General features: G+C 37.2%; 1 protein-coding gene across 3 annotated transcripts in view; it reads left to right on the forward strand.

Annotated features, from left to right (window-relative positions):
- The window catches only part of DNAJB9 (DnaJ heat shock protein family (Hsp40) member B9), a 403,125-nt gene that overhangs the window by 176,198 nt on the left and 208,882 nt on the right, over positions 1–18,045 (forward strand). The gene's annotated exons all lie outside the window — the stretch shown is intronic.

Genomic DNA, 18,045 nt, shown 5'->3' on the forward strand with positions numbered 1-18,045 from the left:
TCCGTAATCCTTAATCTCAGGTTTAATATGGAGGTCAAGCTAAGGTTGCACTAAATGATGCTATAGACCCTTCCAACTATAAAATTTTATGATCTCAAAATAGTTTTAGCAAGTGAGCCATTTGTGGCTAAGTTATTAACCTAGATGATGCCATATACTAGTTTTCCAACGTATCTCTGGTTGTTTCCTCTGATACAGCATTTCCTTAGCTCCTTTTGAGATGATCCTGCCATTTTACTTCAAGTTGTTGAGGTAGCTCAAAGTGAATTGGGGGACTTATTTCAAACCTCATATGTTTCTAAATGGCAGGAGTCTAGAGGCAAAATTTTCCTTAAACTTGTTAAAAATGCAGATTTCCAGGACTTTGAAACTGGGCTTGGAAATCTGCACTTTAGTAAGCACTCAAGTAGTTCTGAGGTGGGTAGCTAATGAAACACACTTTGGAGCACAGCCCTGGTTAATATGTAGAATTGAAAATATGGCCCTTGAATCTGTAACATAATCTAACATATATAGTTCTATACATCCATCCTTGAAATCTATCTTGAATCCAGAAAACTGTCATGTTGGAAATTAAGAACCCCATTGAATTATACTGTTAAATTTCCTTTCTTTCTCCCTCCCTCCTTCCCTTTATTCCCTCCCTCCTTTTTTTTTTCTCTTTCTCTCTCTCTCTCTCTTTCCTTTTTTTTTTTTTCCTGGCAGTTTTTTAAAATATCTGAATCTTGTATATGTATTGTATAGTCAGGGGAAAGCCTTGTCCATTATTTTGTCTTTAAAAAATTATTTTATCATTTAAAAAAAAATAAGCTCCACAAAGGTAAAGAATTATGACAAATGCTTATTTTAGAAACCCTTAATATTTTCCACTGTAATTGGTAATATTAGAATTGCAACCAGTATTTTATTTATTTATTTATTTATTTTTGGCTCCGTTGGGTCTTTTGTTGCTGCACGCGAGCTTCCTCTAGCTGCGGTGAGCAGGGGCCACTCTTCGCTGTAGTATGAGGGCCTCTCACTGTGGTGGCCTCTCCTGTCGCAGAGCACAGGCTCCAGGCACGCGGGCTTCAGCAGCCGTGGCACGCGGGCTCAGTAGTTGTGGCTCGAAGGCTCTAGAGCGCAGGTTCAGTAGTTGTGGAGCACAGGCCTAGTTGCCCTGTGGCATGTGGGATCCCCCCGGACCAGGGATCGAACCCGTGTCCCCTGCATTGGCAGGCAGACTCTTAACCACTGCGCTACCAGGGAAGTCCCTACAACCAGTATTTTAATGAGCTTTCCGCTGTTCCTTTGCTTGAAGTGTATTTCTCATTTTCTTCCTGGGGTGAAATCCTAGTAGTTCTTTGAGATTTAATTAAAACCTTACTTTCTTTGGAAGTGTCCCCTGAACACCATCCTTTAGCCTCCCCATCCCCCAAATTAATTGCTTTTTCATTTGAGTTTTCATAACAGTTTGATCATGCTACTTACCAATTTGTGATCTCCTTAAGCAGGGTGAGTATGTCTTAAATTTCTTGGGTCAATTTTCCTGGCATAAGTATTAAAAGAGCCCCCTTTCACTCTCTGAAGTGTCCCTGTTTGGGTAATAGATGAGATGTCCATCCTATAGTGAAGAACTCTTTTCATCTCTAGTACTTCGCCTGTTATCTTGTACATGGAGGTTATTCAATCAGAGTTTGTCAATGAGTTTGAATTGAATTAATCATTTAATGGCTGGAAGTACTGTTAGAGGCTTGGCAGAAGCCTTTGGGTATTTTATAGGTATTGTTATTTGTATCTATTATTTATAGGTATTAATGTTCAAAGACAGCCAAAGTAGGATCCCCTGAAGCCATTAGTTACTTGGAAGAAGGTAGAGGTAACCTGGACCAAGCTTTTGAGGAATTGGCTGAACCCTAGTCCAGTGGTTTCTAAATGCTGATCCAGAGGAATGTCCACAGGACAGTAAATACCCTTGAAGATACTTTTATTGTTTCATGGCAAAAAAGAGAAAAAATAAGGTCCAGGTAGTGAGTTAAAACTAAATGTATTTATTGGATTGATCTTTTTAAATTTTTATTGGTGTATGGTTGATTTACAGTGTTGTGTTAGTTTCAGGTGTACAGCAAAGTGAATCAGTTATACATATACATATAACCACTTTTTAAAGATTCTTTTCCCATAGAGGCCATTACAGAGTATTGAGTAGAGTTCCCTGTGCTATACAGTAGGTCTTTATTAGTTATCTATTTTATATATAGTAGTGTGTATGTGTCAATCCCAATCTCCCAATTTATCCCTCTCCCCCACCCCCATACCCCCTGGTAACCATATGTTTGTTTTCTACATCTGTGACTCTGCTTCTGTTTTGTAAGTTCATTTGTACCCTTTTTTTTAGATTCCACATGTAAGCAGTATCATATGATATTTGTCTTTCTGTGTCTGACTTACTTCACCCAGTATGACAATCTCCAGGTCCATCCATGTTGTTGCAAATGGCATTATCTTGTTCTTTTTTATGGCTGAGTAATATTCCATTGTATATATGTACCACCTCTGCTTTATCCATTCCTCTGTTGATGAACATTTAGGTTGTTTCCATGTCCTGGTTATTGTAAATAGTGCTGCAATGAACATTGGGGTGCATGTATCTTTTCGAAGTATGGTTTTCTCCAGGTATATGCCTAGGAGTGGGATTTCTGCGTCATATGATAGTTCCATTATCAGTTTTTTAAGGAACCTCCATACTGTTCTCCATAGTGGCTGTATCAATTTACATTCCCACCAACAGTGTAGGAGGGTTCCCTTTCTTCCACACCCTCTCCAGCATTTATTGATTGATCTTTATTTTAAGATTATATCTAGCATTAGGCTATTGTTTGTATCTTAGAATTTTCTTTCTTTTCTGAATTGACGGTAATTGAAAAGAACTTTCCTTATCAACATAAGAAGTTGGCATGCCCCAAGTCTGGCAAATATTGACTAAGAAAACAGGCTGTGGATGGAAGGTGCTATCTGGACTCACAAGGTAAGAATGATCAAAGGGCTCAAACCTATGAGTTGTAGAAAGACCCATCACCTTTCCCTATCCATTCTGGAAAATGAGACGAACAGTGTCTTTTTTGTTCACTACTTTGTCCCCAGGATGTATACAGCCTAGTACACAGTTAGTATTCAATAATTTGTTATTTAAATAAATTCAGAAGTTCCATGAATAAATCATGTGCTGAAAACATCTGAAGTGACCCAACCTGGTGAATGGTTGAGTTAGTTGTTCTCTGCTGGTTATCCAGCCCTTTCCATGACTAGGAATCAGTAACTCCATCAGTTATTGCTTCTTGCCCTTTACTCGGTTAAAGTTTTAGCTAAGGATTCAGTGTTTTTTTTGTGCGGATTATTATAATGGTTTCTTTTTTTTCATTGTTAAAATACACATAAGATTTACCATCTTAACCATTTTTAAGTGTACAGTTCAGTGGCATCCAATATGTTCACACTGTTGTGCTACCATCACTACCATCCATCCACAGAACACTTTTCATCTTGCAAGACTGAAACTCTGTACCCACTAGACAATAACTTCTCCATTTCCTCCTTTCCCAGCCATGGTGACCATCATTCTACTTTCTGTCTCTGTGAATTTGACTACTCTATGTACTTGATAAAAGTGGAATCATACAGTATTTGTTCTTTGTGTCTGATGTATTTCACTTAGTATAATATTCTCAAGGTTCATCCATATTGTAGGATGTTTCAGAAGTTCCTTTCTTCTTAAGGCTGAATAATATATATATATATATATATATATATATATATATATATATATATATATATATCACATTTTGTTTATCCATTCATCTGTTGATAGATACTTTTAATTGCTTCCACCTTTTGGTTATCACAAGTAATGCTGCTATGAACATGACTTTACAAATATCTCATTGAGTACCTACTTTCTCTTCTTTTGGGTATATACCCTAAAGTAGAATTACTGGATTATATGGTAATTTTATTTGTAAAATTTTGAGGAATCACCACACAGTTTTCCATAGCAGCTGCACCATTTTACATTCCTACCAATAGTGCCAAAGGGTTACAATTTCTCCACATACTTGCTAATAATTATTATTTTCTGGGTTTTTGGTAGTAGCCATCATATGGGTATGCTATCATGACCTCTATCTCTAGGACTTTTCTCTAGTGTTTTTTTTTTTTTTTTTTTTTTTTTTTGCGGTACGCGGGCCTCTCACTGTTGTGGCCTCTCCCGTTGCGGAGCACAGGCTCCGGACGCGCAGGCTCAGTGGCCATGGCTCACGGGCCTAGCCGCTCCACGGCATGTGGGATCTTCCCAGACCGGGGCATGAACCTGTGTCCCCTGCATCGGCAGGCGGACTCTCAACCACTGCGCCACCAGGGAAGCCCTAGTGTTTTTTATTTACCTGTAAATCTGACCATGTCAAATCTATTGATGACTCTCAATTTCTTTTTTTTAATTCTAAGGTTCTTAACATGCTAACCTCTCAGGTCTAATTTCTATCCACCCTATAATCTAGTCATAATGACATATTTGCTCTTCTCTATACTTACTGTTTGCTTTCAAGTCCCTATGACTTTGTGTTAGTGATTTCTTCAGCATGGAGTGCTTTAATTCCATGGTTCCCAAATTTCATTTCTTCTGTTTGTGCCTTTTCCTTCATTAACTTCCCATCTCTACTATTAGTTTCCTATGATTTTTTTCTTTGCATACATATTAAACAGTTCACTGTTTAAAATTTAGCCTCATTCTAAAAAACAAAAAAAAAATCCATGAAATAATGGGTTTAATAAGTTGATCATATTAATTCTTCACACATCTTAATAAATACATTACCATTAAAGTTTTTAAAGGCCTATGTACATATCACCAAAAATTCATCTTGAACACCACCAATGATGTATATGCCACACTTTGTGGAAGACTTTGCTAACCCACCTTCCCAAGTCTATGTGCTCAGCTCCAACTCATCCTTAGGATAAGTTTATGCATTAGTGTAAGTCATGTAGGGAGTCGTGGTGCTGGCTCTGGAGTTAGATGAGTGGGTCCAAATCCTGACCTGCCACTCACTAATTGTGTGACCTTGGCCATGTTATTTAACCTCTTTTGTAAAAAGGGGATAATCATAGTTCCTACCTGAAAACTTGTGAGGTGTTATTAGGATAATGCATGCAGGACTCAATGTTTTCAAACTAGTCTAGCTCTCCTTTTGTGTTCCATATCATGAAAAGATGATCAACATTTGCTTCAGTACACTCATTCAAAGTTATCCCATTATGAAACTGATGAAAACAAAGGTAAAGTGGAATCCATGCAGCGTATGCTTTCATGATTATTCTAATACAAGTTAAGTAATTGCAATCATTTGACCTTAACTTTTCTGGGTCCCTAAATTATAATATTTTAGAGCCAAATGGGATGTCAAATTGACCCTGAGGGTTTTTTTTCTGCCGGTTTCAGTCAACATCTGCGGGATTAGTTAATGTAACTCAAAGTGGAATAGAGGCAGAGGGGTGTGAAGCCAGTTTTCAACAGCTGCCTCTTCCTCTGCAGTCCCAGTGGTGTCAAAGAAAACCACATAAGACCAACCATTTATTTCAGTTTCCAGTGTTAGAGAACACAGTAACAGTTGTAGAAATTGGTTCCATCTCTCAGCTGTGTTCCTTTCTAAGTCTCTTATGTCGTGGTGAGATTTTTCTCTGTTATATTCTCTAGTTCTGAAGCAGCCCTATGCACTTGGAACTGTCCATTTCTTTACTCCTTTGTCCTCAAAATGCACGTTTTTCATTTACCCGTTCTGTTAAAATCCCTAACGAACAGAAACCCAAGGAAGAGGAGGAAAAAAAAAGGAAGGTATAGGAGGATAAAAGAGGAAAAAAACCTAAAAGATGCTTGAAAGCCTGTACCTCTGAAACTGACATTTAACCAAAGACCTGGCTTTCTTGTTATATGCAAATGACTCTGTCTGTATTTCTTAGATAGTAAGTCCCTGGTATTGTACCAAGTACAGTGTGAGCATTCTATATGGAGTGATACCATATTTTCATCTTCAAATCTAAGGATTCTCTTTGCAATGTAAGAGATACTCAATAAGAATAATGCCAATTTATTTTTTTCTACCGGATCTATTTCAGTCACAATTATGGAATAAAGAAAGAGATTTACTAAGTAATTATTATTTCCATATCAATGAAAGAAAGATGGGCATGGTTTTCCTTTGAAATCATTCTTTTTTTGTCTTAAGTTATTAAAAATATAAAGATTTTCTTTACTAGCTGCTTAACATATTTATGTATCCAAGACCTTTATCTTACAACTTTATGGACTTCTAGCATTTAACCCATGTGAACCTGACATTTAAGATGGAGCAGGTGGTATGGCAGTGATACTTGAAACTTCAGGGATGGTTACTATTTTTCAGATATCTACTTTCAAGTTCTTATGATCCCTTCAGAGACATTAGACCTTTTAATCTTAATAAAATATTTTATATTTTAAAAAATAATTAAGCTGTTTGTCAATAATGCTCATTAAGTGGAAGGTCATCATTTGGCAGAAAATATGAATAATGGATTATACAAGCATGTTTACTGAAGAATTTAAATTATATTTCTAAAGAAGTTTACAAGTTTAGTTTGGTAAATGAGTTCTTAGTGCTCTTAGCTAAAATTAATTAATTCTAGCAGAAAAAAAAAGATTTCTTAAATACAAAAAGAGTCAGATCACAGTCCTTTTTGTACTGACTGTTTTCTCCACAATTTCTACCAAAAGTTGTGGTGTGTAAAAAGAAACTTTGTTTTTATGTTGTCATTGCAAAATGTAGTAACAATTTTTATTTAAAACAATGAGCCTCTCTTGATCAGCAGCAGAGATTTAATTACATGTTTCCATGAGAACCATAATCCAATTCTATAAAATAAAATTAAATAAAACCAATAAGTTGGGACTTCCCTGGTGGTCCAGTGGTTAGGACTCAGCATTTTCACTGCCATGGCCCCGGGTTCAATCCCTGGTCAGGGAACTAACTAAGATCCCACGAGCCATGCAGTGATGTGGCCAAAAAAAAAAAAAAAGCTAATAATATGTTGACTTTTAGAGTAGCGGCAAAAGAACACATCTTCAGCAAAGAATATGTGAATGATGTGATGGGATGTGGGGTATCTTGGGGAATGCAGACTGCCAAAGATTTCTGATTATGGACTTGAATTAAAAAGATTGAAATATAATATATATAGGTCTTCCCTGGTGGCGCAGCGGTTGAGAGTCCGCCTGCCGATGCAGGGGACACGGGTTCGTGCCCCGGTCCGGGAGGATCCCACGTGTGGCGGAGCACCTAGGCCCGTGAGCCATGGCTGCTGAGCCTGTGCGTCTGGAGCCTGTGCTCCGCAACAGGAGAGGCCACAACAGTGAGAGGCCTGCGCACCGCAAAAAAAAAAAAAAATTATATATATATATATATATATATATATATATATATATATATAATATATACATAATTTTTATGGGGAGAAAGGAATTGCTTTAAATATGATTTTATTCCTTGCTGGCATGTTCCTTCCTCTTTTAAATAATAAATGTACTGATCTGAATCCCTTATTTTAACACTGGCTTACTGTACAGAGAACTGCAAACTTAGGTTGGGAGGAGTTTGGTTATTCTGAGACATACTCAGGGTCCAGGTCAGTTTTTAACCCAACTCTGGATAAGATCAGGATGTGGGCTGCATGGCAGCTAAGGTTGTTCTAACAGCAGATATAGGCTGTAGTTGAAATTTGCCTGTAGCAGAGCTATAAAAACTTTCTGAGTGTGTATCTGTAAGATTGACAGAGATTATAGATTAGTAGCTACCAACAGTGGCTGAGGAAGAAAGAAATAATCAAACCCATGGTTAGTGACACAAGGAGTCCTGGGTTAGTGGGCCAGAGAATGGCTCAATTCAGAAGCATTTCATGGTCTTGGATGACTCAGAGTAATTGATTGGGGTCTCCAACTTAATGACAGAACATTGCTGTACTTAGCAGGTATTTCCCCACAAACATGCAAACAAACCTCAATATTCCAGGACAATAGAGTTTATTTCAAGTGGATGTCAAAACCAAGTTATACTCTCTTGGGAGGAAAGGCAGGAGTGCAGTTACAAAAGAAATGTTAAGTAACAGCACTTCATAGAACAGAGTGCTAAAGAAACCTTGGACAGTTCACTGTTTCAGTCCTGAGAATTGGTTTGGCCCAAGCTTTTAAAATGTCATAGAACATTGCAAATATTAATTGTTCAATGTGAAAAATTATTTTCACGTTATGCAATGTTTATAAAAACTAGTGGCTTTAAAATCAGCTATAAATCTATTCTTCCTACCCCTCTAGATACACAGTGGGGAAAAGAAAGTATCAGCTCCATGATATTTTCTGGTGTGATGAGTGATCTGACTGGTGATGATGAGTTATTTTAGATTATCAACTGATTGGTCTTTCCACAAGGAAACCATAAGGGCCACCAATTATATTTCAGCTTTTTCTTCTAAATCATTTTGTAAGATTAGATTTCTCACAGCTGAAATGACAGAATTAATGAGACTGTATAATAATGTTTTGAAATAATAAATGATGCCAAATGGAATTTCTGTCATCCAGTCCAGTAGATCTGAGGCTGAACATTATTCTCTAGTGAAAACTTGGAAAGTACAAATAAAGTCATGATGAAGTACCTTGCTCAGAAGTAATAAAACCTTGGCTAAAATTTGCCTTCCACCCCAGAGTCAATAATATGTTAACTGAGTCAGACTGTGAAGCAAAACAAAATTGAGTTCTCTCCTGGCTTGGTTACCTGTTTCAGAAGAGCAGCAGGGAAATTAATTGTATTGAGTAATATCCATAGAACTACTACTGCATGGAATGTACAATAGCGGACACAAAGAGGAATAAGGCATAGTACCTTTGTCAAATGATTTACCATCTTTTGGGAAAGAAAAAACCTAAAGACAAATGACTGTTAATAAGGAGGAACTTGATAGATCAAATATTTTAGAAAAAGACTGGGAGACCTAGAGGTCATTACAATGGTAGAAAGAAGGACATGAAAGAAAATGCACTTTTCTAAAGATTCAGTGGTTCCTATTCCTTATAAATTATTTACTAAATATATAATGTTGGTGTGGAAACTCTGTAGGTTCCTTGCATCTACCCTTTCTCTTCAATCCACCCCTAAGTATAGGGATGATCATTTAATTGGTTAAGTTTCAGAAATTAATTGGGCAATATTTGCTAGTAGGCACGGGGTGTTACACATTAATAAAATACATACATAGACCTGTCCTGCATTTTCTCCTTCGTGCCTAATACAATTAAAGTGATGAACTCATCCAGGCTATACTGTCAGAGAAATCCTTACCACATTTCATCATATATTCCCTTTTTTCCTTCTCTTTTTGCCGAAGAGTTTTGTTCAGATCTGTAGAGGTAACTCTGCATTCCCATTACTTCTCTGCTCTGATTTTCCAGCCAGGTATGGGCTTAAAGGTTTGGCCATAATCTATCCAGGTGAACTTGGAATTAACCTTGGGATCAAATTCCTTTTGTTCTGTCTATTCCAGCATTTTGGAATGTGTGTTGGATATGGCTTTCTGTATACTGCAGTGATAACATCCTATAGTTGGGTCTGGGGATGGTGGGTAAACAGATAGTGTATCTTTTTTAATAGCTGGTATGGTTTTCCCTGGTTGAGTGGGCATATAGGTATGGAGACTTATGTTTGGAAATAATGTACCTCATAGCAATATAGAGTTTCTGTGTTGGGAGATGGGAGATACATCTAATGTGGGTACCTCAAAATGTAAATAGAGAGCTGTGCTGAGCTAGATGCACTTTGCTAGGCTGTGCAATTTCAAGGGCTGTTATGAAGTTTTTAAAGTATAAAACACTATACAATTGTATGTTATTAAGTTATTAATATTACTTAAGAACTTCAAATGGCTTAACAAAGCAATGTGGTATAGTAGGAAAATCAGGCCTTTAGTTTCAAATAAAATTTACTGATTGAGTAACTTTAACCTCAGTTCCTTAACCATCAGTTCATTCTGTGAAATGGGAGTAATCAAGTTTACTCCATAGAGCTATTGTGAAGTTTAAATTCAATACAGCACATTAAGCACCTACTGTAGTCCTTGATACACTGTGGGACATCAGCAAATTGTTGTTACTGGTAGAAATTTCTTGGCACTTTGTAGGTTTCTTATAAATATTCGTTCTCCTAAAACTTGTAATCATTTTGTGGATAGTTATATGCCTAGATCTGGTAACAAATATGCTATATCAGCAGTAAAAACATTTCATCTTCATTTTATTATGATACTTATTGGAAATATTAGTGAGGTTTTGATTGTATAAAGGTAATTATATGGCATTATTATGCCAAAAGTACTCAGGAATAATCAAATTCTGTGCTAAATTAGAGCTGACCCTCCCTGTGGTGCTGAGAAAGATATACACACAAGGAACATAACCATGGAAGCAAAGAAACACTTTATTACTGGCTGAAATTGTGCCTGAAATTCCAACAGAGTTCTTATGACCTGGACCTTTTCCTTGCCTCCTAGTCCAGACTTGAGGGCTTACTGTGCTCCTACAGGGAAAGGTAAAACATGGAAAAAAGAATGTACTAGAATGAAGAAATGACCACATTTATGGGCCACTTCATTTATTCATTCATTTAAATACTGTGACCCTGTTCACTAGTAAATATGGCTAACCTATGTCCTGGAATCAGATTAACATTCTTCTTCTTTAAGGGAGTTTATTACTCTTTGGAATTCAGTTCACTTAGTTGCCTGGAGACTTTGTTCTCTGATGGCTCACAAAATGTTACAATTTTGTATATTGTCCAGCTTCTTCTTCTGTGGAAACAGAATTCAATGACTGAAATTTTTGGTATTTAGATAATAAGTAAATAAGTAGAAACATAATGGAAACTTTGGGTGTTGAACTCCAAAACCCTCTTTCCCTCCATTATAGCACATTGAATTATTAAGCTCTTTAAAGACCTGGGATAGTGTTAGTAAGTTATATTTATATAGGGTTTTTCCAGCTAAGAACACTTCAGTTTTTACACTTAGTAGCTAATTGGATCTTTGTAGTCTTGTTATTTACACATTAAGGTCCTTAGGTTATAGGTGAGAAAAATCACAATTTAATGACTTAAGCTGGTAAGTAATAAGACTCAAACCTGCTTCTAAGCACACAGAGCTTTCCACAATTCCATATCAGCATGGATATTTAATATAGATATAGCCATATGGATTCTTTAAATGTTGAGTTTACTCCCTAAATGATAAAAGATGAATTAGAAGTTTAGTACCTGAAAAGGGAAACTGATTAGTGACAAATGGCACTTAATCCAAAGTTCATTAACTCTTGAGCCTCTTTCAGCCATTGATATCATTCCTTTCTTTAGGTGAAAGTCAAATGGATGATGAGCCTTGAAGCTGTGCTCTTATTTAGAAAAAAAAAGGTTAGAAGATTCTGCTGTTCTTGTAATGAGCTAAAGCTGCTTCAGAAATAATGTCAACATATCTTTCCCAGCATTTTTCTATCAGTGGGAGACCATTATTAGAGTACAAATTAGTATTTTATTAATATTATCATTTACACATGCCATTTTTAATAACCCATGTACAATTATACTGGAAAACAAAAAAAGGCATACAAAATTCAGCCTAAAGACAAGGCAGACATTATTTGTGAAAGTATAGATATTTTAGACACTAAGATTTATAGGATTTAAAGTTGTGGCAAGTGGATGGTTCCCTCATATCAAACATATGGAATGGCACAAATGTGAATGAATAGGATGTTCTTCCTAGTATATCTTTTAAGTGAAATACATTCTGTTCCTAAAAATTGGTCCAAAGTCACATGAAAAGAAATGGTAAAACAGCTACTGTAGTCCATGCGCCTGGAGCCTGTGCTCTGCAACAAGAGAAGTCACCACAATGAGAAGCCCGTGCACCTCAACGAAGAGTGACCCCCACTTGCCGCAACTAGAAAAAGCCCACACGCAATAACTAAGACCCAACACAGCCAAAAATAACAATAAATAAATTTAAAAAAAAGAAATGGTAAAGTATTGAATTTATAACATGGGAAAATTCTACCCCAAATACCTTTATATTTTAATAGGTTTCAGGTCCAGATCCTAGAAATAATTAAGAACTAGAAACATGTAGTAAGATTTGAAGAAAATCACAAACCCCACAAACCCTATTTGTCTCAAAATATATTCTAGAGTGCCTAAATTCTTGCCATTGAAATAGGTTTATAGGTTTAGTGTATTTCTTCTAGATAGAACCTGGAAGTTTCACCTTTTATCTGGTGGAGGAAAAGAAAAAGTCAGGTTAGCTAGTACTCAGCTTGCAGAAAGGATTGCAATGAGAGAATGGATTGTGGTCAGATGAGTTTGTATAGGAGACAGATCAGAAAGGGTGTAGAGCTCATGACATTCCTCAGAGAGAGTAATGGCAATAAACATGAAGACACTGGGCATATGAGAGAAGAGAATGGTAGTGGAGTAAAGATTTCAACTCTCTGATAGTTTCACTCAGAGACTTGATAGAGAATGTAGTTGCTCATATGGATAGTGTCTAGTCCTTGTCAACACCAATCAGAGAGTGCACACTGTTTACCAAATATCCACCATGTATGAGGCACTGCTTTGGGAACAATGGGATATAAAAATAAGAACACTTTCTCCTTTATGGAGTCTCTGATCTATTTGGAGATACAGACATGGAGATACAGAAAAGCAGAGAGGCAGTAGAAAAGATAAATATCCACAAAAAGAACTGAGCATGCCCATTGAGTTTTATACCAAAGTGTGATTTACAATTCCTAGAATGAGATAATTGGGACCAAATTCCAAAGAGGAAGTAGGATTTGAAATGGTTCCTGAAGACTGAGAAAGGTTTGGATGAGTGGAATGCAGGGGCCATCTTTCAAAGGGAGTTAATCAGAAGAAGCACAATACAAGAGAAGGAGATAAATTTGTCTGGAGCAGATGATTCTCAGTGGGGAAAGATGGAAGATTAGTGAGGAGTTTTGGGACAGGAATGCATTGTGGGGTCTACTGCTTTTGCCCCTCTTACTCTGTTCCTTAAATGTTAATGCTGCCGTGGTCTCCAACCAGAAACCCACTTTCACTTTGCATAATCTCTTTAGGGACTCACATCCTGTCCTAAGACTTCAGTTATGAAGAATATGTGTTGAAAGTTTTCAAGCTTATATCTCTAGCCATTGTGTTTCTATGTTGCTGGACTCCAAGCTAGTATATCCAATTGCTTATCAGACTTCTCTACTTAAATATCTCCCAACTATTAGAGAGACTAATGGATTCCAACCTGATTTTCCTAATCTCACTCAACCCTCTCCAAACTCCTCCTCCTATAATCTTATCTTCTCTACTTATTACTCGAATGACTTTGCACAAGTTGCGAGGTCCCATTTGTTGATTTTTGCTTCCTTTGATGGGAGTGACTAAAGATGAAATACAGAGACCTGAACTAAACACCTAGAAGCTCATCTCAAGGTCTCTCAAGAGTACAGCTTTTGTACCTTTTGTACCTTGCTAGCTACATGTGAAAAAATAGGGATAAAGTTACTGTTATTTTCAGGAGTTTCTGGGAGGACAAAAACAGCCAAAATATGTAAAAATGTAAAACAGTGTTTAGCACATAATAAAGCCCCTACAAATATATATATATATATATATATATATATATATATATATATATATATATATATTCAGTTATCTAAGCCAGTATGTTTCATTACTTTTCTCCCAGTATTTAATTGGTCACAAAGTGCCATCAAATATATGCTTCTCCATTTCCTTCTCTCAATCCCCTCTGGCATGGCCTTAGTCCAGATGTGCATTACCTCTCAACCCTATTGTTGAGATAATTGTACTAAACTGATAAATGCTCTTCCTATCTCCAATTTCAATTCTCTCCCCTCTAATTTCCAAAATGCCACTATTGTCACCTTTTGAAACTGCACTGAACAAAGATGCTTCAAGAAAAGTGAATTGAATTCATAATGAGACCCAAATTCCCTTGAATCACACCAGGCTCTACATGATCTGGCCCCTGATTGCCGTTTTGGCTGTCTATTCCACCGTTTTCTGAACAACTCCAGATGCTTCAGACATATCATATATTTCTTGTTCTTTACATTTTTACAGATGAATTTTTTTTCCACTTTTAAAGTCCATTCTTTAATCCCTTTTCTTCTCTTATCCAATCTTCCCTTCTTTTTCATGACCAGGTGATATACTTTGTCTTCCTAAATATGGTTCTTCCCAACCCAGTCTGGGTTGGGTGATGTATCAAGAAAACAGACAGCATATGCGAAGTAGGTAATTTGAGGAGGAATTAATATAGAGATTATTTACAAAAGTGTATATATGATTAAGGGAAACCCACAAAAGATAGTGCAGGATCCCAGGACTAGCAACAGCTGGGGGTTATTATAACTGCTAGGCCTGACAGGGCAAGAGGAGGTAGTGGTTTACCCCAGAACGGGGTATGTAACAGGAGATGTAGTCTGTTGTACAACCTGCAGCTACCTCTCAAGGAGGAATTGGGAGATAAACACCTTAGTGTTCTTGTGCCCTCTGTCCTGCTTTCAGTGTCTCTCATTGTCTGAACCCAACTTGAAGCCAGAAGGTAAGGCTGTTGAAAGAGCCATAAGGTCTGCCTCCTGGCAGCATCACAGAGGAAGGGTGGAAAGGAGATCTGCAAGGACAATTGAAAACCATTCAGCAGAGGTGCTCCCTTCTGCAGTACCTAGTCTCCAGAACATACCTTTATTATAAAACTTAACACATTGTATTGAATACATATCCACTTTTGTCATAAATTGAGAAGTTTTTGGTCATACAGACTACCTTTATATTTTCTTAGCATTTAGCCACGGACCCAGGTACTTTAATATATGCTTGGATGAATGAATGAATGAGTGAATGTCAGTGTCATAGTAAGGTCTGTGCCCTATAAAACAGGGGAATCATATCTGTTTGAAGCTGTTTATCTACTTCACTTCGTAGAACTCTAGATTTGGGCTGTAATTCAGGCTTTTCTGTTAAGACATGATGACTATTTTTCTTTCGTGTGATATGTAAATGAATGCAAGTCTGCACGTGTGCTGTTTACTTCATAATTTTTAAAAATGATGATGGGTCAGACAAATACCAGACAATTCACAGGCTTGAGACAAATATGAGAAAACAATTTCTCTAAGAAAATGATCTCCATTTAGTCATTTATTCACTTGATTTAACCCCATGCTGCTATTAGTTATGCAGGGAAATAGCGTTTTAATGACTCTTCAGAAAATGTTCACCACAGGAAGAAATACTGTATGACTGGAATAGGCTAAGAAGATATTTATCTCTCGGTGCATTTTGTGGGTCTTAATACTATCACACCTATGTGCTCCAAGAAAGATATTATAGTAGAACAGCTGCTAACAAAGGTGTTTATAATTCAAATGGAAATTAGGACTTCAGAAAGAGCAAAGTCCTTTTGATCTGCTAAATATAAAATAGAAATTACATGATCTAGTCCTTATGTTAATCACCATGACTATGATTGTAATTAAAGGTAATTTAGAAAATAATATAAGGAGTTAATGTAATTCTGTCTCTTGATTTTTTTAAATGAAGCACTCTCATTGAAAAAGTAGTTAGCTTGTTGTGATAATTACAATCACCCCAACTTCTTTTGTAACAAGAAAATCAAGTTTTTAAGAGTTTGAAGGAGGGGCTTCCCTGGTGGCGCAGTGAGTAAGAATCCGCCTGCCAATGCAGGGGACACGGGTTCAAGCCCTGGACCGGGAAAATACCACTATGACACAGAGCGACAAAGCCCGTGCGCCACAACTACTGAGCCTGCCCGCCTAGAGCAGAAGCCCGCACACCGCAATGAAGAGTAGCCCCTGCTCGCCCCAACTAGAGAAAGCCTGCGCACAGCAACGAATACCCGACGCAGCCAAAAATAAATAAACAAATAAATTAAAAAAAAAAAGAGTTTGAAGGAGACATAATCTCCCCCCCCTCTTTTTTAACAGATGAGGAAACTGATCTTCAAAGAGGTTATAACTTATGGAAATCACTTTGTATTTAGATGCAGAGATAGAACCCTTGTTTGTGAATTTCCAAACCTAAATTTCTTATACCACATCATGCTGTCTCCCTAATGCTAGGCACTAATGGAGTAAGACATCATCTAAAATTAGGCAGTCAACCCCCCATGGCATTTGATGTGGGGGGCTGCGATTCCTGGAGAGTCAAGGACCTTATTACAGAGCACAGGGATTCATTTAACATGAACTTTCATACAGAATATGAAAGCCCAGATCCATTTATAAACTACAGAACTAGAAAACCTCTCTGCTAAGGAGATTTTGTGGGTGAATGGTTGTAAGACGCCATCACTAATTATTTTCTTTCATTAATGGCTTATCAAAGGAAAGCCAAAGTGGTGTCTGTGTTGTTCTGGGAGGAATAGTTTGCTTATTTTCTATTTTCATAAACAAGGAGAACCATTTTTTTTTCTAAAGTATTTTTTATAATGGTAACTTTTAATGGGAATTCCACTTCTTCTCTTTTGCTGATCACACCGAATCTTACCTCCCTATGTTTACATGGCTCAGATTTACTGTTAACTTTTTGCCCTGTTCCTAGCTTCCTCCATAATCATTTGTATTAGCTTGAAAGCTGAATAAAAGGAAAAATGAACTAAGAAACAACTGTTCACTTGATTAAATGGAACCCATTTATTCTCATATCATGGATGAGAACTTATCACCTAAAATCTCATCACCATTTGTTTCCATCTCCTCTGTTTCTGGTTGTGAGTGAGAATCTTTAAGGCTTGGAGCTATTTTTTAATGTTAATCCTTAAAAAACCAGCACTAATCTTTGTCATTTATGACAGGTCCTGACATTAGGACTGCTGAGTGCCAATTTGGAGAAAATAGATATAATGTTATCTGAGCCATTTCCCCCATCTGGCAAGCATCAGGGATCTCTGCTGAAATAAGAAAGGGGTTCACTTCCAGAATAGGAAGTGTTACCTCTAACCCTAAATTTTACCATAAGTTTCAGAGTAAGATTATCTGACTCCATCCTGAACCTCACTTGGCCCTTGCTCCCCAAACTTGCTCTTCCAGGAGTTTCCCCCACTTCAGTAGCATTGAAAATATGGCCCCAGTTTGGATGATGGGAGTGACTAAAGATGAAATACAGAGACCTGAACTAAACACCTAGAAGCTCATCTCAAGGTCTCTCAAGAGTACAGTTAGTTATGCAAGATGGGAAAAGAATTTACAAGTCAGCCAGGCCATCCATGTACCTTGAGGCGGTGGCTACACCTGAAATCTCATTGATGTGAGAACTAATCTGCTTAAGGCATTTAGAAAACATAGTCTAGAGTAGATATCATGACTTGCTTGTAAACAGATGCATAGAAGGTTGAACATGAATTTGAGATATGTATATATTAAAAGAAAGACAAAACAGTTGAAGCCTATTCCAAGAGTGGGGTAGTGTTAAGTGTCTCTTAGAGGGAAGCTTTGTGCTCTGTGTGAAGGGAACCTTCAGCTGCCTTCAAAACTTTCTTCTCTCTAAGGTATTCTGTGAAATAATTGGGAACAGAGAGGGGCTCAGCTTCAGTAACATTTGAATCAGTGTTTGGAGAGTTTTCAGAGTTAGCCTTAGATGCCTGTAATGGGTGAAAGTAAACCACTTGTCATAAATCACACCAGTTTATTAGTAGTAGGTGGGATAAATCCTGCAGTAAGTGAAGAGAGACTTAATGAGAGAGTGCTTTATTCCTAAAGCATTTGAGAGAGAGACAGAGAGAGCTGTAAATAAAAGGCCTGGTGAGAAATAGAGGAGGGAGGGCACTGGAGAGGTGCCCTGCTCTGAAACAGCAAGTATCTGCCACTAAACACCTTGCTTTGGGGACCTAGATTGCTGGGCATTGCAA

This window comes from Mesoplodon bidens (assembly GCF_964165515.1).
Source record: "Mesoplodon bidens genome assembly, chromosome: 9".
Lineage (NCBI taxonomy): Eukaryota > Metazoa > Chordata > Mammalia > Artiodactyla > Ziphiidae > Mesoplodon > Mesoplodon bidens.